General features: G+C 46.8%; 1 protein-coding gene across 1 annotated transcript in view; it reads right to left on the bottom strand.

The window, feature by feature from the left end:
* Positions 1-7,200: 7,200 nt before the first annotated feature.
* pomgnt1 (protein O-linked mannose N-acetylglucosaminyltransferase 1 (beta 1,2-)) overlaps positions 7,201-20,991 on the bottom strand; it is a 121,428-nt gene continuing 107,637 nt past the window's right edge. Inside the window, exon 22 of the transcript XR_013498544.1 lies at positions 7,201-7,284. The gene's annotated coding sequence lies outside the window, so the exon portion shown is untranslated. The remainder of the gene's footprint in view (positions 7,285-20,991) is intronic.

The raw sequence follows: 20,991 nt of genomic DNA, 5'->3' as shown, positions 1-20,991 counted from the left end.
GCCAAAACATGCACTAAAAGTTGCAACACAACACGAAAACAACAACAATAAAAAAAAGTTAATATCCTGCAAGTTAACTAACCAAATGCTGCCATGTCTGATTCCAGCAAGGTGAATACAGCATGTTGCTATATAAGTAGATCCACAGAATTAGATCCAAGGAGTTAATGTTCTCACTCCAAACAAAAAAGTATCTTGGTTGTATTTATTTAGTTTAGCCTCCCTCACAAATGAACAGAACAGGTTTCTAGATGGCATCTAATCACAGGATTAAGAATAAGTGAGCTGCCTTCCTTTGTCACACAATCAGGCTGCAGGCTTTTCAATAGAAGGCCAGTTTGAAATGTATTTCCTATGATGACTTTCCAGCACTGGAAATACTGGATCACCAGAGTCCAAAAACAGAACAGTTTCAGGCGGAGGCATCAAAAACAATTAAAAATTCACACCCAACCAAAACGAAATATCCTTTTACCACCGGAGTAAAGCTCTTTGATTTGCAGGGAGTTTTAAAAATAAATCTGACTAAAGAGTAACAGATCCAATGGGTTTGAATTGTGTAGGAAGTGTTTGCAAATTGGGAATTTCATCAGCTTTTCATTCTTAAAGTGGTATCAGGAAGCTGCTGATAAAATCTGACCTTGAAGATCTTTCATCTACAGTCTAATGCAATGCAGTCAAAGAATGTACGTAACGCAATTGCATCACAAAGGTCTGTAGCCCTGTAAATAACTTAATGACTGACTTCACCCAGTGCTTTGCTAGCTACTGTAAATAAATATTGGGCTTACAGGTGAAGAACATTTTCAGTGCCTACAGTACAATGCAGCCTCTCATTTATATACATGTATATCGCAATAATGTATTAAATATATATATGTATAGCACTTCTGTAAACTGGATTTTTATAGGCACCCAAACTTTGAAACTCATTGAAACATAGAAACATAGAAAATAGAAGCAGGAGTTGGCCATTCAGCCCTTCGAGCCTGCTCCACCATTCATTTTGATCATGGCTGATCATCAAATTCAATATCCTGACCTCACATCTCGCCTCCCCCCCCACCCCCCCCCTCCGCCACCACCCCCCATCCCGCCCCAATATCCCTTGATCCCTTTAGCCACAAGAGCTATATCTAATTTCTTCCTGAAATCACACAACGTTTTGGCCTCAACTACTTCCTGTAGTAGTGAATTCCACAGATTTGCCACTCTGTGGGTGAAGAAATTTCTCCCCACCTCAGTCCAAAAAGGTTCACCCTTATCCTCCAACAATGACCCCTAGTTCGGGACTATCCCACCATCAGAAACATTCTTTCTGAATCTCCCCTGTCTAATCCTGTTAGAATTTTATAAGTTTCTGTGAGATCCCCTCCACTCTTCAAAACTCCAGTGAATATAATCCTGACCGACTTAGTCTCTCCCATCTTGTGGCAGTTGGCTCTGGGCAAGTGTAAAAACTGCTTTTACATTCAGACCACTGAGGGTGGACTTCCACAGAGCTCTCTCATTGGTCCACTGTAACCTCTGAGGTTCCCATGATTCTTCTGCCAATGTTACCTTGGAAGAACTGCCACAGAAATTCACCCCCAATGTTTGCAATTTATGTTTTTTCTTCCTTCTCCCTTCTTCCCCCACCTCTCCTTCTTTCACTCTCCTTTCCCACTCCTTCAAATTTGCAACAGGCTCTTACATGACATCAGCAACTGGTTAGTCATTTAAAATAGAATAATAAATTGCCCAATCAATACTCAAGGGTAGTGGATGCAAATCCACTGCGCATGACTGGCTGTCAGTGACCTCAGCGGTAGCCGAGCAAGTTGCACCAACAAATACTTCAGGGTAACAAGAGATAGGCAATAAATCTGGTCAGGCCTGTGGTCTTTAGTTGTTGCTGTTTTTCCAGGCTTTTTGTTACTCTTCCACCAAATATAGGGAAGTGGGACAATCGCGTGGGAATGTGAAATAAAAACAGAAGATGCAGGAAATATTCAGCAGCTCAGACAGCATCTGTGGAGGGGGAAGTAGAAGGAGGAGTTTTCCCCCTATTGCACTAAGTGTGGGAGCCGGCATGAAAAATGCGTTTTTACCGTCAGCCACAGTGGCAGGTTTTTGACATTGTCATCTGTCTCCTGCCTCATTAATTAAAAACAGACAGGAAACATGCCGGCTCACTGACTTACGGCCTCTGATTCATCCACCCCACTGCTCAGCTCCGAGTTCCTTTGCTCCGAGCTCTATATTAAAATAGCACCGATGCACAGCTTTCTCAATCTCTCCAGCCCAGAACTGCTACAGATACAACAGCTGGCACCAAAAGAGAAGAAGGCAGCAGCCCCCAAGTTCAGTGACGCCTCTCTCCAATGCCAGCTGGATGCCGTGGAGGTCCGCCACCAGGTCCTGTACCCACGCTCTAACTGCAGGAGGCCAACCAACCTCACCACTCCGGCTTGGGAGACGATGGCAACAGTGGTAAGTGGCCACCCAGTGCAGGAAGAGGATGAGTGATCTCATCTGTGCTGCCAGGGCAAGTCAATCATCTCACCACCGTCAACTCACACACCCATGCTCCCGTCACACATCCACTGGCATCTTGCTCACTATCTGTTAAGGGGACATCAACACTCATTCTCCCATACACCCTCACATCTCCATCTGGCCTCATCCCCTCTGGAGCTTGTGCCCTCATCACGTCCATGGCTCCCCTCACCATCCACACACGTGCCAGGCATCCTCATTATCTTCCCTAGTTTGTGCCTTACTCACATTCTGTCCATCTGGCTTTATGTAAGACAAGCTCACCCACAATAAAAGGGAAAGGTCCCAGACTAGGGGGTGAAGTGCCGCAACTCAAAGTCCTCCTCATTCCCTTTGAAAATCACGCCAGTGGGATGGCCAGAGAAGGTATGGAGTGTGACTGCAGTGACGGCCAGGTCAATGGCTAGCACCCACATGAGGATTCGGCACCCACTCAGCCCTCCATTAACCCTGCTGTAAGTGCACCGTCCTGCTATTAATTGGCTGCCATTCAGTAGTTGGCTCTTTCTCTACTATCGCTACATCAACCAGATCCACAGCTTCAACCCCAACAACACCTCAGAGGAGGAAACTGAGGACAATACCGTCATAGCACTTATCCACACAATCCACTAACACTGAGACACATATGCACCTCATTGGGACTAAGTTGTACAGCAGCCTCTGAATCACAATCCGGTGCACAGCAGGCAGAGGAAAGGGCATCTGAGGTTGCCGGCACTGAGTCCAAGTCAGGTGACAAGTCTCCACACTCAGTCCTCAATCAGTCTCTGGAACTGTAGCGACAGTCAGGGGAACATCTGGAAGGGATATCAGTGGCATTCCTTAGGTTAAACGTATGATGGAGGAGTCCTTCCACCTTCCATCTGGGGTCATAGGGTTGGCATGCCAAAGCATCGAGGTCCAACAAGGCAGGATAGCGGCTGCCATGGAGACCTCAATGTAACCCATGGTGGCATCCACCAGTGTCAATGTGAAAGGGCTGCGGGCAAATTGATCTCACTCCAGCTGCCCCTTCTCCGCAAGGAGTCAATCATGGGCTCACGGGCACACATAGAGAGGAGGACCAGCATCTGGGCTCCCCAGGATCATCCAGCCAGGTGACTTCAGGACTATCTGACCAATTCAAATCCCCTCTTCCTGTGAACCCATCACCTCCAACTCCACAAGCCCAGGGAAGTGCACCTGCCCCACAACAGGACAACCAAAGCAGGCCAGGGCCCTCCTGGTCTCAGCCCTCCAGAGGATGCCCACCACGATCATCACAGATAACAGGGTGTAGCAATCAGCAGGCTGCCTCCGGATGTTGGGGAAGGACCATGAAGTAACAGCATGGTAAGGAAAGTTAGAAAGGTTTAGGAACACAACGTAAATACATGGCCCCTTTCAGGGGTGGTCCTTTGAAGGCCACATGATCGGGCCGGACCCTATGGAGAGACCGCGCAGGAAATCAGGAGCCAATCAGGAGAAAGGACACAGACCCTGGGATGGACCCTCAGTTGGAGACAGGGAGAAGAAGAAAGTAGACATGCATTGCAGTTCTGTCTGATCCTTACCTTGTATATGTGTATTATTGATAATAAATCATTCATTGTTAAAGCCACAACGAGTCACCTTTGACTTTACTACACATTAATGTAAATAGAATCACACCCATTTCAAATCTCCTCTTGTATGTGCTTCCTTTATATAATGAGCTGCATTGCTGTCAATCAGTGTGCAATATCATGGTCCTTCCCCCACACAAGTTGCTACCATGAGCCTCTTGTCTATAGAGTGTGTTTCCACATCACCACAGTGTGTAGCCCTTTGCCAGATCATTTTCCATGTCGCTGATGCCTCCAGTTTAATGTTAAGTGTTAATGGGCGGCACGGTAGCACAGTGGTTAGCACTGCTGCTTCACAGCTCCAGGGACCTGGGTTCGAATCCCGGCTCGGGTCGTTGTCTGTGTGGAGTTTGCACTCTCTCCCCGTGTCTGCGTGGGTTTCCTCCGGGTGCTCCGGTTTCCTCCCACAGTCCAAAGATGTGCGGGCTTCGTTGATTGGCCGTTCTAAATTGCCCCTTAGTGTCCCGGGATGCATAGGTTAGAGGGGTTAGTGGGTAAATATGTACGGATATGTGGATTGGGATTGTGGTTGGTGCAGACTCGATGGGCCGAATTTCCTCTTTCTGCACTGTAGGATTCTATGATTCTATGAAGTGTACTTGGGGGATGAACCTCGTTCACGTGCCTGGCAGGGTCATGTCATGTTTGTTCTTGGCAGTGTAAGACTGAGGCAGAGATGTTCTCCTATCCTGTCTGCATTCTCGAAAGGTGCAGGTGTGGTGTACAAGAAGAGATATGATCACATCTGGAGAAGGGTGGTATATTGCGCAACCCTCTGTCTCTCGGCAGGGTTTTCATTATATAATCCCATATTCAGAGCTCATGTGTGCTGCTGTCAACCAATCGAGTTTTCAACTTTCAGAGTGTCCCTCTGCCAAGCACATCAATAAGTGGGGGGCATCTTGCCCCCTCAAGATGACGAAGCTGTGCCCCTCTCACCCACATTATCATGCTGCTGCTCAAATGTCCAACCTTGAGCACCTCTCGCCGTAGTTGCGTCTATTGTGGGGACAAGCCTCTCATTACAAAGTAGCGATGCCACATTGTGCGTCCCCTCACCCGAGCACTAACTGTGGTCACTGATGCTAATTCCAAATGGTGATTTCTGGTGGGCAATGAGGCTCTAAGCAGGCTCTGGGAGTGTACATCATTCCTTTAGACAATGTGGAGGGGAGAAATGGGATTGGAGTGAGAATGCACTGAATCTGGAGTGTGCTCTTTATTAGCAATGACTTGTGCCCTTGAGGGATTCATGGTGTGTGAGAATTTTGGACTTTGCAAGAGCCATGAGGGGACAATGTCTGTTAAAGAGGAGGTGTTTCAATGTCTGGCAGGTGAGTTTTGATGTTGTCATTCTCCGGTGGCTCCTATCCATATCAAGCTGAAGATAAATGCAGCCCAGGATCCCAAACTGAGAGTGCTGGATGTCAGTGTGACCCTGAAGTTGCACCACAGATGACTGTGTCATCTCTAAATGGATTCACAGCAAAGGAACGTCATCGGCTGCCTTGTCCCGGTGGGAATGATCTGATTCACCATCAATGTTGGACAGGGTGCATTGTTCCATTGCTTGAGTAGCCATGTCTGATTGAAGGCACACATGGCTACAAGCCCACTGAGGGTCGTGCAATAACTCCTGCCTCTTGTGACTTGGCTGCTGAAGAGATGCTTGAAAAGGCAGCAGCTTCTGGTCTCTGATGCTGGAACACTCTCCTCCAGTTAGCACCTCATCTCAGCAGGGGCACATGGTGCTGCAATTTCCTCATCCTTCACAGGAACAGGACAATGTGAGCCTGATGTTTAACTATTCACTCTCATGTTGAAGTGAGTGGGTGAAATGAGAGGAATAGCAATGCTGGCGTTCGTGCTGGCCCATGATGGAGGGCACTTGTACAAGAGAATACTCACCGCAACTCATCATCCTCTTGGGGAATTTGGTGGCAATGAAGATCTCACACGCATGCCTATCTCATATGGCCCATGCTCTGGCCTCTTCCCCTGCAGCCACAGCTTCCTTGAACTCATTGGCCTCATCTCCTTCAATATCCTCCTCATTGGAGGAGATGTGCAGCTCCTCCATCTTGTCATCAGGCAAGTCTTTGCAGCGCCAGGTTGTGCAACTGGCCCTTGATGATCTGTGAGACCCTCTGGGGACTGTACTGAAGTGCTCCATCAGATCTGTCCAGGCATCAGAATCACATCTTTATGATCTCCAGAGTGTGCTCCACAAATGCTCCAGCATGAGCCCCGTTGTACCATCTCTCTGCTGGAGTCTGAGTCCACTGCACGGGCGTCATCAGCCACATATTTTGTGAGTACACCTTGTCACCGAGGAACCAACCCTGGATCCTGTGTGGTTCCTTGAAGATGTCTAGGATCTGTGATCTACTCAAGATGCATGAGTTGAGAACATTTCCTGGGTGTCTGGCGCAAACCGGCATGATCAGTTTCTTGTAGTCGCAGACAGGCTGTATATTGAATGAGTGGCAGCCTTTCCAGCTTATGTATTGCAGTGGCTATTGCCATGGAGCTTCTTTAGCCACATGAGTGCAGTCGATGGCACCCTACATCTGAGGGAATCTGGCAATCTTAGCAAAGCACAGTGCACCTGCGTCCTGGCTTGCTTGACCTCTGTAGATGTTGATGTAATTGTGGGTCTTGATAAAAAGAGCTTCTGTGAGCTCACACATACATCTGTGAGTGGACGTTTGAGAGATCCTGCAGAGGGCCCCTGTAGAGCCCTGGAAGGAGCCATTGGTATAGAAGTTGAATGCGGTGGTTACTTTCACCAGCAATGGATGCCCTCCCAGTCCCCAGTGCAACAATTTCTGGAAAATGTGGCAAATGTGAGTCACCAGATCCCTGGAGATGCGGAGCCATCAACAATGCTTCTTGCTCATCTGCAGATAAGACATGCACGTCCTGTAGATCCTGGGTCTTACAAGTTACCCACATATGACATCTCTGTGAGCCTCATCCTCTGCATCTGGAAGAGGCCCTGATGGCCGTTGGTCTTGTGAATTCTGCTCCTGCCTTTGGCAACCAGCCACCTCTGTTGCAATCTCCTCCTTCTCTCCTGCCTATAGACGATAATGCAGCAACAATAAATCCAACCTCCATCTTCCTGATGGTTTCTTCTCTGCAATGAGAAACAGACAAGTGTCAGAAAGTCTTCAAAGGTCCTCTTTCTATCAATGACTCACCAGTAAAAGTGAGTACAAGGACATTGTTCCCTTGTTAAGTGTACCTGTACTTACCCCAACACGATAGTCTGTGCAGAGTGTGTATCAAGCCCACCCCGAGATGGCCCACTGCTGTGACACTGCTTTGGCCATGTGCTTGGATGTGCTGCTTTCAGCCCAGGCACTGGGATATTCATTCGCAGCACTCTAATACTACACTTCTGGAAATAGGGGTGAGGGTAAATGTTTAGTCAGAAAATGTACCTATTTGAGGAATGCCTGAGGATTCGCATGAACCATCCAGCTCCAATTTTCTAACATGCTTCTGAAGCTTACCCAGTCGCCCAGTTACTCTGGAGTTTGTTATTGCTCTGGGGAATTTCCACACTGCGAACAAGGAGTTAAAACAAAGCAATCAATCAGTGCCACTTTGCAGGATTAGTCTCACATGAACGTGCATCATCGCTTCGCTTTCCTGATTCCCTGCATTGTCATTGGAATGCACAGAAAGAAGTCTCACAATACCAGGGTAAAGTCCAACAGGTTTATTTGGTAGCAAATACCATAAGCTTTCGGAGCAATGCTCCTTCGTCAGATGGGGTGGATATCTGTTCTCCAACAGTGCACAGACACAGAAATCAAGTTACAGAATACTAATTAGAATGCAAATCTCTACAGCCAGCCAGGTCTTAAAGGTACAGATAATGTGGGTGGAGGGAGCATTCAACACAGGTTAAAGAGATGTGTATTGTCTCCAGACAGAACAGCTAGTGAGATTCTACAAGCCCAGGAGGCAAGCTGTGGGGGTTACTGATAATGTGACATAAATCCAACATCCCGGTTTAGGCCGTCCTCATGTGTGCGGAACTTGGCTATCAGTTTCTGCTCAGCGACTCTGCGCTGTCGTGTGTCGTGAAGGCCGCCTTGGAGAACGCTTATCTGAAGATCCAAGGCTGAATGCCCGTGACTGCTATCACGGTAGAGACTTGCCTATGACACCCCCCTGAAAGCAATGCGGTGCTGCCTGCAAAGACTGACACTGATTCCTGTGAATAGTGCACAATTCAAGGTATGTGAACTAACTTCAGAGTGCAGGTCGCCAGATGCATACCACGTATGTACCGATGTGAAACACTTCAATCTAATTTCAAGCCCATGCGTCCTGATTATCCAACGCGAGGAGCTGATTCCAGTGAGGAACATGTATCATGAGATACAAATATATTGAAATATTGAAATGATGTTGCTGATGTGTCACAGAGGGAGACATAGCCTGCCATTGACAGCTGGAGCGCACACTTGTGACCTGGTTTTGCAATGATGTGATACTGATTTAGGCCATCTTGTGATATTTTCTGCTCCTGCCCACCGTGATGTCCATCGCGAATGGGCACGGAAATTCCTGGTCAGAGTTAACATTTCAGGTCGGAACTGGGAAAAGTTAGAAAATTAATAGGTTTTAAGCTAGTGAAAGGGCGGGGGAGGGTGAAAATGAACAGAAAAGGAGGTCTATGATTGGGTGGAAGACAGGAGAGATTAAATGACAAATGAGTTGGTGATGCTGGACAAAAGAGATGGCAATGGAACAAGTGGGGCCACGCGGTGGCACAGTGGTTAGCACTGCTGCCTCATAGCGCCAGCGACCTAGGTTTGTGTGGAGTTTGCACGTTCTCCCCATGTCTGTGTGGGTTTCCTCCAGGTATTCCGGTTTCCTCCCACAGTCCAAACGATGAGCTGGTTAGATGCATTGGCCATGCTAAATTCTCCCTCAGTGTACCCGCACAGGTGTTGGAGTATGGCGACTAGGGGATTTTCACAGTAACTCCATTGCAGTGTTAACGTAAGCCTACTTCTGACTAAAAAAAGTAAAGAAACAAAAGATGTGTCAAAAGGAGGTATGAATGGCAGAACCATGAAAAGCTGGATCAAAGGGAAAACAAAGGGAAAATGAGACTAAAAGTCCAAAGGTGTGCAGGTTAGGTTCACTGGCCATGCTAAATTGACCTTTGTGTCAGGGGGATTAGGAGGGTAAATATGTGGGGTTACAGGGATAGGGCCTGGGTGGGATTGTGGTCAGTGCAGACTTGATGGGCCAAATGGCCTCCTTCTGCACTGTAGATATTCTATGATTCTATGAAAATTGAAACCTGCAAAGAAAAAGGAAGTAAGATGGAGGCAGAGATTAATCTGAAATTGTTGACTTTGATGTTGAATCCAGATAGCTGTAGAGTACCTAATCGAAAGATAAGGTGTTGGCCTTGAGCTATCCTTGATTAGAAAACTGGATGAGTCCAAGGACAGAGAGTCCAACTTGGGAGCAAAGTACAGAATTAAGATGACAAGACACTGGAAACTTGGGCTCATGCTTGTAGGATAAGGAGAGGTGTTCCACAGAGCGATCAGCCACCCTGTGTTTGGTCTCCCAGGTATAAAGCAGACTGCATTGTAAGCAGTAAACACAGGAAAATAAATTGAGAGAAGTGTGTGAAATTGGCTTTTTCATCCTGTGCTTGGATGGAAAGAACTCATGGAAAGGAGAGGGCTTGTTAGGGGTGATTGAAGAGTTGGCCATTGTGTCGCAGTGGAAAAGATCCCTTCAAAATGTTGAAATGGGAGGGGAAGATGTGTTTTATGGTGGTGGCATCACACCGTTGGTGGTGGAAATTGCAGAGGATGGTTTGTTGAATGTGGAGGGTAGTGGGGTGGCAGGTGAGGACCTATGGGTTCTGCAGGGGAAGGGAAAGGATGAGAACAGAAGTATGGGAAATGGTGCAACTTTTGTTGATAGCCTATGGCCAGTAATGGACAGAGAAGCTGAGGAAGGGAACAAATGAGTTGGAGCTGGACCATGTCAAAGTGAGGGAAGGGTGGAATTTGGAAGGAAAGTTGATGAAATGTTCCAGTTCAGGGCAAGAGCAGGAAATGGCATTGATGGTCATCAATGTACGAGTAGAAGAGGGGAGGGGGGGGGGGGGCGGGGGGGGGGGGGGGTGCGGGGGGAATCCCAAGCAGGACCAAAATAAGGAATGTTCCACACATCCCACAAAAAAAGGCATAACCAGATTCTACACGGGAACCATTAACCACACCTTCATTTGGAGGAAGTGAGTGAAGTTAAAGAGAATGGAAATGAACCCTGCTAAATTCTATTCTCTTAGTATTGATGCAACCTGATTTGATCACCTAACCTAACAACCAAAAAGACTTCCATGAGGTTGAATAGAAAGCATCATTCCTGACTTTTTTCCACAAATCCATTACATATTAATCAATGTGCTCTCATTGAACATCAAACTAGCTAATAAATGGTTGACTTTCTTACGCAATGGCCTGGAATTTGCTGGAGTGGGCTTTCTCACCACGTGGGCCATTAGACTTTTTCTGCATCCTTCAGCTCACAATTGCTTTGCCCTGTAATTTACTGGAAGGGCATCTGGGACCTTAGTGATCAATAAAACCAATTAACAGTCTTAATGAAAGAGGATTAAGGATTGAGAAAGAAACAAGGACAAAGAGGGTGAGTGTCAGATCAGACACAGAAAGTAAAGCAAAGAGAGGAAAGGAAGATTAGATTGAGAAAGAAAAGGAAAGAAAAAGTAAGATTTTTGTGAGATCGCATCTGGAGTACCACGTGTAGTTTCGTTTGCCACATTTAAGAAGGAAAATAATTGCATTGGAGGCGGTTTGGTGAAGATATATTATACAGGTCCTGGGATGAGGGCGTTGTCCCATGATGAGAGACTGAGTAAATTGGGCTTATATTCATAGAAATCATAGAAACCCTACAGTGCAGAAGGAGGCCAACAATCGATGTAGGCTCTATCTCCTCTAACCTACGTGGGACACTAAAGGGCAATTTAACATGGCCAATCAACCTAACCCGCACATCTTTCTCTGGGGTTTAGAAGAATGAGAGGTGATCCTACTGAAGCATACAAAATTCAGAAGGGGTTTGATAGGGTAGACGCTGAGTGATTGTTTCCACTGGTTGGGGAATCTAAAACACGGGGGCACACTTCAGGATAATAATCATTTAGGACCGCGGTGAGGAAACCTTGCTTCACTCAAAGGATGGTGAAATTTTGGAATTCTCTACTCCAGAGAGTTGTGGATCCATCGCTGAGCACATTTAAGGCTGGTGGGATTTTTGGTCTCTCAGGGAATTTAGAAACATAGGGAGTGGGTGGGAAAATTGAGTTAGAACCTAAGATAAGCCACGATTGTATTGAATTGCAAAGCAGGCTCGATGCTCTTGTTTCTTATGTCCTCCTATAAGATTAAAATATTTAAATGGTTTAAATATGAGAATAGCGCAATACAAGCAAAAATAAGACCCAGTAGTGCAAATAATTCTAATTTCTGCATTGAAGAGATTGGTTGGGATTGAATCGATTATTATCACGCTGTTAAAAGGATATTTACACTGTTGTGCACCAGCTTAAACTTTCTGTTGTAAGTTTGGTTTGAGATAAATGTACAAATTCAGCAAATTCTTAAAAATAACAAAGAGGTTGAGGATGAGATGTCAGTCGGGAATCTCTCAAAAAAATTCTAAGTTCCCAACGTGCAGGAAAATGGAAGTAAATCCCACCTTTTAGCGTGATTTCCAGAATGAATCTCTGACACTCTGAGCTCCGCAGAGTGCCCCAGCGTGATTAGCACTGCTGCCTCACAGCGCCAGGGACCCGGGTTCAACTCCCGGCTTGGGCCACTGTCTGTGAGGAGTTTGCACATTCTCCCCATGTCTGCGTGGGTTTCCTCCGGATGCTCCGGTTTCCTCCTATAGTCCGAAAGATGTGCTGGTTAGGTGGATTGGCCATGTCAAATTCTCCCTCAGTGTAACCCGAATAGATGCCGGAGTGTGGCGACTAGGGGATTTTCACTTCATTGCAGTGTTAATGTAAGCCTACTTGTTACTAATAAATAAACTTTTAAACTCTGGAAATCTGGGGTGGGGCCTATTCCTGCTGGAGAGACCGGCAGCATAGCGCTGAACAGGCCACTGCGCATGCGTTGATCTGTTAACACCATGATCGGCACTTGCGCAATGGTCCCCCTCATTGCTGGCCTTCAGATCGTTTGCCAGCCCGATCGCTGGCCAGCCCCACAATCCGACATCGCTGGCCTACCGAACCCCCCCACACCCCGATCGCTGGCCTCCCTCTCCGGGCCAGCCCTTATGTCCCCAACATCCCAGCCAGCCCCAGTCTCCATGACCTACCCCCAGATAGTCCCAACCCACCACTCCGATCCTGATGACCAGCCTCAATGTTCGCCCCTCCCCACCACAAGCCCCAATCTTCCTCCTGATAGTTCCAACCTACCCCATCACATGGATGACCAGCCCCGATTGCCCTCACTCCCTTCCACCCTACCCATCCCAATTGCAGAGTGGCAGCTGGTCCCCCCCAACCAATAAACCCCTGCACCCAGTATGCCCCCGCCTCCACTCACCCCACCCCTTGGTATTGCCCGGTGCCTGGAGGGCAGTGCCAAAGTGCTCCTTGTGCGGTGCCAGTTTGCCCCTTGGGCAGTGCCAGGGTGCCAAGCTGGCACTGCCCAAGGAGCACCCCTCTTACCAATGACCTCCTGGGGGGGGGCCTCAATGGCCTCTCTTCCCTGTAGTGGGGTCGGGCTGCCTGTTCCCCATTAATGGGGAGCAGTTGTGAACCCTGTTGGAGAGAAGCATTCCCGGCAGGTGGGGAAGGCACTAGCAGGCCAGAAGAATTCAGACCCGGGCCCGCTAATCATATGGAAATGTCAATTTGAATGACATTTCCATATGATAATCAGCTCCGTGCCAGAGCTGATTACGTCAAAAGTCTTAGGCTCAGAAACGTGCGTGGGCCATGATGCACAATGGGACTCCGCTCCCCGCCCCCCCCCCCCCCCCCCCCCCCGCCCACACATGTGTGAGAGGCAAACAGTGGAGAGTTGGAGAGGTGTGAATCAAACAACAAGTCCTGGTGATTAGCAACTCCCAACATATTTCCTCTTCAACTGAACGTATTGGCTGATTTGCAGATTAATAATGGTATATACTGTAGACCTTATTATTCTGAAGTATGAACTATTATTCAAACTTGTGCATCAATATCCTCTTACGTGGTGCATGTGATCAGGTTCTCTATCATTTCATCACAAAAACTCAAGTTCTTTCATTCCAATTCTGTTTCTATTACATGGTACGCTGAGATTTTTAGCATTGCTTGGGGGATCAAATTCCACCATTTTGTCCATTATTCTGGAAAATGAATGATCTTCCTGGTTTTATATACAGGCCTGCTGCTCCCATGCTTGGAAAATGGGGTTCATACTCATGATAAAGTGAGTTTTAATTTTCATCATTTTTGTTCTCCTGACTCCCCTCAGGACATTCATAACCACGAAAGTGGCTAGTTGGCAGATTCCAATAGCGGTTACTTGACAATCAGTAAATAATAATTGGCTCAGAGAGTATTTGGTGAGTAACTTGTAACACTGGACATTCTAACAGACCAATTATCATCATGAGAGGTGACAACATTACCAAAATTAATGCTAGCAGGAAGTTGAACAGGAAGTGTTGCACAAATGTAAGACTTGTGATTATACATAGGTCAGTAATGTCAACACTCCTCACAGAGCAAAATGCAAATTATGTGTTTATTTTGTCTTCCTTATTGCAAAAGGTACGCATAATATAAAGCAATTTGCAGTCTGCTTCCTCTTCAATTACGGTCCCGAGGACACCTACTGCCTCATGGGTATAGTTTATATATAAGCCTTTCCCAGCAATGGAATGCTGGCAATGCAGAAATTCAAAGTTGCTCTTTTATCCCCTGCATTGCAGCAAAATAGAAGCAAGGAATGTAACTTTATAGTGTGATTATGTTCAAAGAACAAAGAACAAAGAACAGTACAGCACAGGAAACAGGCCCTTCGGCCCTCCAAGCCTGTGCCGCTCCTTGGTCCAACTAGACCAATCGTTTGTATCCCTCCATTCCCAGGCTGCTCATGTGACTATCCAGGTAAGTCTTAAACGATGTCAGCGTGCCTGCCTCCACCACCCTACTTGGCAGCGCATTCCAGGCTCCCACTACCCTCTGTGTAAAAAACATCCCTCTAATATCTGAGTTATACTTCGCCCCTCTCAGCTTGAGCCCGTGACCCCTCGTGAACGTCACTTCTGATCTGGGAAAAAGCTTCCCACCGTTCACCCTATCTATCCCCTTCAAAATCTTGTACACCTCTATTAGATCTCCCCTCATTCTCCGTCTTTCCAGGGAGAACAACCCCAGTTTACCCAATCTCGCCTCATAGCTAAGACCCTCCATACCAGGCAACATCCTGGTAAACCTTCTCTGCACTCTCTCTAACGCCTCCACATCCTTCTGGTAGTGCGGCAACCAGAACTGGACGCAGTACTCCAAATGTGGCCTAACCAGCGTTCTATACAGCTGCATCATCAGACTCCAGCTTTTATACTCTATACCCCGTCCTATAAAGGCAAGCATACCATATGCCTTCTTCACCACCTTCTCCACCTGTGTTGCCACCTTCAAGGATTTGTGGACTTGCACACCTAGGTCCCTCTGTGTTTCTATACTCCTGATGACTCTGCCATTTATTGTATAACTCCTCCCTACATTATTTCTTCCAAAATGCATCACTTCGCATTTATCCGGATTAAACTCCATCTGCCACCTCTCCGCCCAATTTTCCAGCCTATCTATATCCTGCTGTATTGCCCGACAATGCTCTTCGCCATCCGCAAGTCCAGCCATCTTCGTGTCATCCGCAAACTTGCTGATTACACCAGTTACACCTTCTTCCAAATCATTTATATATATCACAAATAGCAGAGGTCCCAGTACAGAGCCCTGTGGAACACCACTGATCACAGACCTCCAGCCGGAAAAAGACCCTTCAACCACTACCCTCTGTCTCCTATGGCCAAGCCAATTCTCCACCCATCTAGCCACTTCTCCTTGTATCCCATGAGCCTTAACCTTCTTAACCAACCTGCCATGTGGGACTTTGTCAAATGCCTTACTGAAATCCATATAGACGACATCCACGGCCCTTCCTTCATCAACCATTTTTTTCACTTCCTCAAAAAACTCCACCAAATTTGTAAGGCACGACCTCCCTCTTACAAAACCATGCTGTCTGTCACTAATGAGATTGTTCCGTTCTAAATGCACATACATCCTGTCTCTAAGAATCCTCTCCAACAACTTCCCTACCACGGACGTCAAGCTCACCGGCCTATAATTTCCTGGGTTATCCCTGCTACCCTTCTTAAACAATGGGATCACATTCGCTATCCTCCAATCCTCAGGGACCTCACCCGTGTCCAAAGAAGCGACAAAGATTTCCGTCAGAGGCCCAGCAATTTCATCTCTCGTCTCCCTGAGCAGTCGAGGATAGATGCCATCAGGCCCTGGGGCTTTGTCAGTTTTAATGTTCCCTAAAAAACCTAACACTTCCTCTCTTGTAATGGAGATTTTCTCTAACGGGTCAACACCTCCCTCCGAGACACTCCCGGTTAACACGCCCCTCTCCTTCGTGAATACCGATGCAAAGTATTCATTTAGGATCTCCCCTATTCCCTTAGGTTCTAAGCATAATTCCCCTCCTTTGTCCTGAGAGGTCCGATTTTCTCCCTGACAACTCTTTTGTTCCTAACGTATGAATAGAATGCCTTAGGATTCTCCTTAATCCTGCCTGCCAAGAACATCTCGTGACCTCTTTTTGCCCTTCTAACTCCCCGTTTGAGTTCTTTCCTACTCTCTCTGTATTCCTCCAGAGCTCCATCTGTTTTCAGTTGCCTGGACTTAACGTACGCCTCCCTTTTCATTTTAATCAGATCCTCAATTTCCCTGGTTATCCACGGCTCTCGAATCCTACCTTTCCTATCTTTCCTTTTTACAGGCACATGCCTATCCTGCAGCCTTATCAATAGTTCCTTAAAAGACTCCCACATGCCAGATGCGGACTTACCCTCGAACATCCTCTCCCAATCAACATCCACCAATTCCTGCCTAATCCGGCTACAGTTAGCCTTCCCCCAATTTAGCACCCTGCCCGTAGGACAGCACTCATCCTTGTCCATTACTATCCTAAAGTTAACAGAGTTGTGGTCACTATTTGCCACATGTTCCCCAACCGAAACTTTGACGACCTGACCGGGCTCATTTCCCAGAACTAGGTCCAGTATAGCCCCCTCTCTAGTCGGGCTATCTACATACTGTTCCAAAGAACCTTCCAGTACGCATTTTACAAATTCCTCCCCGTCCGGACCCCCAGCTCTAAGCACTTTCCAGTCTGTGCCAGGGAAATTAAAGTCCCCCACTACAACAACCCTATTTTTTCTGCACCTATCCAGAATCTCCTGACATATCCTTTCCTCCACTTTCCTCAACTTCCATAGAGGCAATGAAAGAGAAGTTCAAAAGAAGTATCTATATATATTTATATCCTAAATTTATTTCTCTTCTCTTTGGGAACCTCCTGCCAACAGATTAGTTTGACAAAACATATATATCATTCAAATCATAAGTCCAGGTCACAATCCAAATAGCTGCATTGGAGCGTGTGTTACAGCATTCACGAGTGATCCTTGAACAAAATATTAATAAATAATTCTGATTTATTAAATCTCAGAGATAAGTGATCATGAAAGTGAGGACAGGCAATCTGATTATTTCAAAGGGTAAAATTATTGAGCGAGTATAGGGGAAATTAATTTTGCAAAAATATGTCAATGATATCTTGTGGATGTATTTTATAAGAACATAAGAAATAGGAGCAGGAGTAGGCCATCTAGCCCCTCAAGCCTGCTCCGTCATTCAATAAGATCATGGCTGATCTGATAGTCGGTTCAGTTCCACTTACCCGCCCGCTCCCCATAACCCTTAATCCCCTTAATGGTTAAAAATCTATCTATCTGTGACTTAAACACATTTAACGAGGTAGCCTCTACTGGTTCATTGGGCAGAGAATTCCAAAGATTCACTACCCTCTGGGAGAAGTTCCTCCTCAACTCTGTTCTAAATTGACTCCCCCGTATTTTGAGGCTATGCCGCCTAGTTCTTGTTTCCATTGTAAGTGGAAATAACCTCGCTGCTTCTACCCTGTCTAGCCCCTTCATTATCTTATATGTCTCTATAAGATCTCCCCTCAACCTTCTAAACTCCAATGAGTACAGGCCCAGTCTACTCAATCTCTCCTCATAAGCTAACCCCCTCATCTCCAAAATCAACCTGGTGAACCTTCGCTGTACCCCCTCCAAAGCTAATATATCCTCTCTTAAATAAGGGGACCAAAATTGTACACAGTACTCTAGGTGCGGCCTCACCAGTACCCTGTACAGTTGCAGCATGACCTCCCTGCTTTTATACTCCATCCCTCTCACGATAAAGGCCAACATTCCATTTGCCTTCTTGATTACCTGCTGCACCTGCAAACTGAGTTTTTGTGATTCATGCACAAGGACCCCCAGGTCCCTCTGCACAGTAGCATGTTGTAATTTTTCACCGTTTAAATAATAGTCCATTTTATTATTATTCCTTCCAAAGTGGATAACCTCACACTTACCCTCTGGGAGCTTTTGTAGCTTATATTTCATCTTTATCATCCTTCTCCTTAAGTTACCTACGTAACGCTAACCAAAGAGAAGGTGTGGGCAATTCTGCCCGTGGACTTGTTTAGTTGCTGGAGGAACGATCTAAGTCCACTTAACCTGATGACTTGCTTCCTGGGTTTTTAAATATGGTAACTGCAGAGATAATGGTTGTCGTGGATTTTAACTTCAACATTTCCTTAGAACCTGGAAAGTTTCCAAAGATTGAAAGGTATGATATATAGCCCTGCTATTTAAGACTAAAACCAGTAGTAGGGTAAATGCTCTAACAATTTGTTAGTAATGTGGCAATCGAGACACTAAGAAAATCAACATATGATTAAACAGAGTCAATGGCCGGAATTTGCTGGTCGTTCTCACTGGTGGCATCTTCCTGTCACCGTGGTTTCCCAGTGGCGCGGTGGGGGGGACATTCAACAGGGAACCCCATTGACAAGGGATCCTGCTGTCGACCAATGGCAGCTGCCTCCACTGCCATGAAACACACCGCAGAGGTCATAGAAAATCCTGCCCAACATGTGTTTATCAAAGGGTAATCATCTTTGAGGAATCTGTTAAGAGTTTTTGAAGATGTAACTAAGAAAATGATAAGGGCAAACCAATGGATTTAGTGTATTTAGATTTTCAAAAAGCATCTGGTAAGCTACCACACAAGTTATGTCACAAAGTACTGCTGAAAAAGAGACACAGTAAGGAGTCTAACAACACCAGGTCCAACAGGTTTATTTGGTAGCAAACGCCACTAGCTTTTGGAGTGCTGCTCCTTCGTCAGGTGAGTGGGAGATCTACTCATAAACAGCAAACAGGGCATATAAAGACACAAATGCAATTTACAGAATAATGAATAATGATTGGAATGCGAGTCTTTACAGCTAATCAAGGACTACAGATCACAAACCCACTCAGGTCAACCTATAACACAGACTTACGCTGAGAGACTTTGCCGTCGCACCTCTCTCACACTCCTCAAACACCTCATACACCAGCTTAACAGCAAACGGCGCAGCCTGGAAACCAAGATCGAATCCATATTCTCAACTTGCATTCAGGATGCAGACCAGCTGCGAAACAAAGACGAGACAAAGAACTACACCATCTACATGCACACCAAGAACAGGAAACTTGAGAAACTCGGCATCTCCACCAGCAGCAACCAAGCCTCCCCCCGTACCACAGTAGAAAACAGTACCACTGCAGGGAAGTCCATTGTCAACTTGTCGGATTGCACACTTCAACCAGATGAAATCGAAGTTCTCAGCCGAGGGCTCAATTTTTGCCTCACCACCAAAATAGACCCCATCAGTCTCACAGCAGACACAGAGGAATTCATCAGGCGAATGAGGCTGCGGGAGTTCTTCCACAAACCCCAAGAGGCCAACAGCGAACACAATGAGACAGCCAATGAACCGGAACAGCCGACAGCCTCCACCCTAAACACGTTAAAGAAGCCATCCCCTGTGGACAAGCCCTCCATACACACAGGATCTGCTCGGATGAGGAGGATCGCAACAGACACCTCCAGATGCTGAAAGATGCCCTCATAAGAACAGGATATGGCGCTCGACTCATCGATTGACAGTTCCAACGCGCCACAGCGAAAAACCGCAGAGACTTCCTCAGAAGACAAACACGGGACACGGTGGACAGAGTACCCTTCGTCGTCCAGTACTTCCCCGGAGCGGAGAAGCTACGACATCTCCTCCAGAGCCTTCCACATGTCATTGATGAAGACGAACGTCTCGCCAAGGCCATCCCCACACCCCCCCTTCTTGCCTTCAAACAACCGCACAACCTCAAACAGACCATTGTCCGCAGCAAACTACCCAGCCTTCAGGAGAACAGTGACCACGACACCACACAACCCTGTCACTGCAACCGCTGTAAGACGTACTGGATCATCAACACGGATGCCATCATCTCACATGAGAACACCATCCACCAGGTACACGGTACATACTCTTGCAACTCGGCCAACATTGTCTACCTGATACGCTGCAGGAAAGGATGTCCCGAGGCATGGTACATTGGGGAAACCATGCAGACGCTACGACAATGGATGAATGAACACCGCTCGACAATCACCAGGCAAGACTGTTCTCTTCCTGTTGGGGAGCACTTCAGCGGTCACGGGCATTCGGCCTCTGATATTTGGGTAAGCATTCTCCAAGGTGGCCTTCACGACACACGACAGCGCAGAGTTGCTGAGCAGAGACTGATAGCCAAGTTCCGCACACATGAGGACGGCCTCAACCGGGATCTTGGGTTCATGTCACACTATCTGTAATCCCCACAACATGCTTGGACTTGCAAAGTCTCACTGGCTGTCCTGTCTGGAGACAATACACATCTCTTTAACCTGTGCTAATGCTCTCTCCACTCACATTGTCTGTACCTTTAAGACTTGATTAGCTGTAAAGACTCGCATTCCAATCATTATTCATTATTCTGTAAATTGAGTTTGTGTCTTTATATGCCCTGTTTGCTGTTTATGAGCAGATCTCCCACTCACCTGACGAAGGAGCAGCGCTCTGGAAGCTAGTGACGTTTGTGACCAAATAAACCTGTTGGACTTTAGCCTAGTGTTGTCAGACTCCTTACTGTGTTTACCCCAGTCCAACGCCGGCATCTCCACATCATGAAAAAGAGACATGCAGTCAAAACTTTTCATCTTGCATTTATCAGGACAGATTGGCAAGAATACCAATTCTCTCAGCCCACTCACTCTCTCTCATCCACTGTCCCTCTCACTGTTTCCCATCCCGACCTCCTCACACCCTCCCACTTATTGTCCCTCTAACTGTTTCCCATCCACCCCCCTCACTCCCTCCCACTCCCTGCCCCACTTGCTGTAATGGCATCAGGAGAAGGAAGTCGTGAGAGGGAGGGAGAGGGTTGGGAAAGTGAAGTGGCGAGAGGGAGCGAGTGAGAGAGTTGGGAAAGGGATGTGATGAGAGAGAGCGAGTGAGAGGAGCTATGAGTGAATGAGGGAAAACATCAAGTAGGAGGCAGGAAGCTGCAAGCAGAATGTGTACAGTTA

This window comes from Mustelus asterias, chromosome 8, assembly GCF_964213995.1.
Source record: "Mustelus asterias chromosome 8, sMusAst1.hap1.1, whole genome shotgun sequence".
NCBI classification, from domain to species: Eukaryota; Metazoa; Chordata; class Chondrichthyes; order Carcharhiniformes; family Triakidae; genus Mustelus; species Mustelus asterias.
The sequence above is the reverse complement of the archived record's forward strand: the minus strand, read 5'-3'. Positions and strand labels throughout refer to the sequence as shown.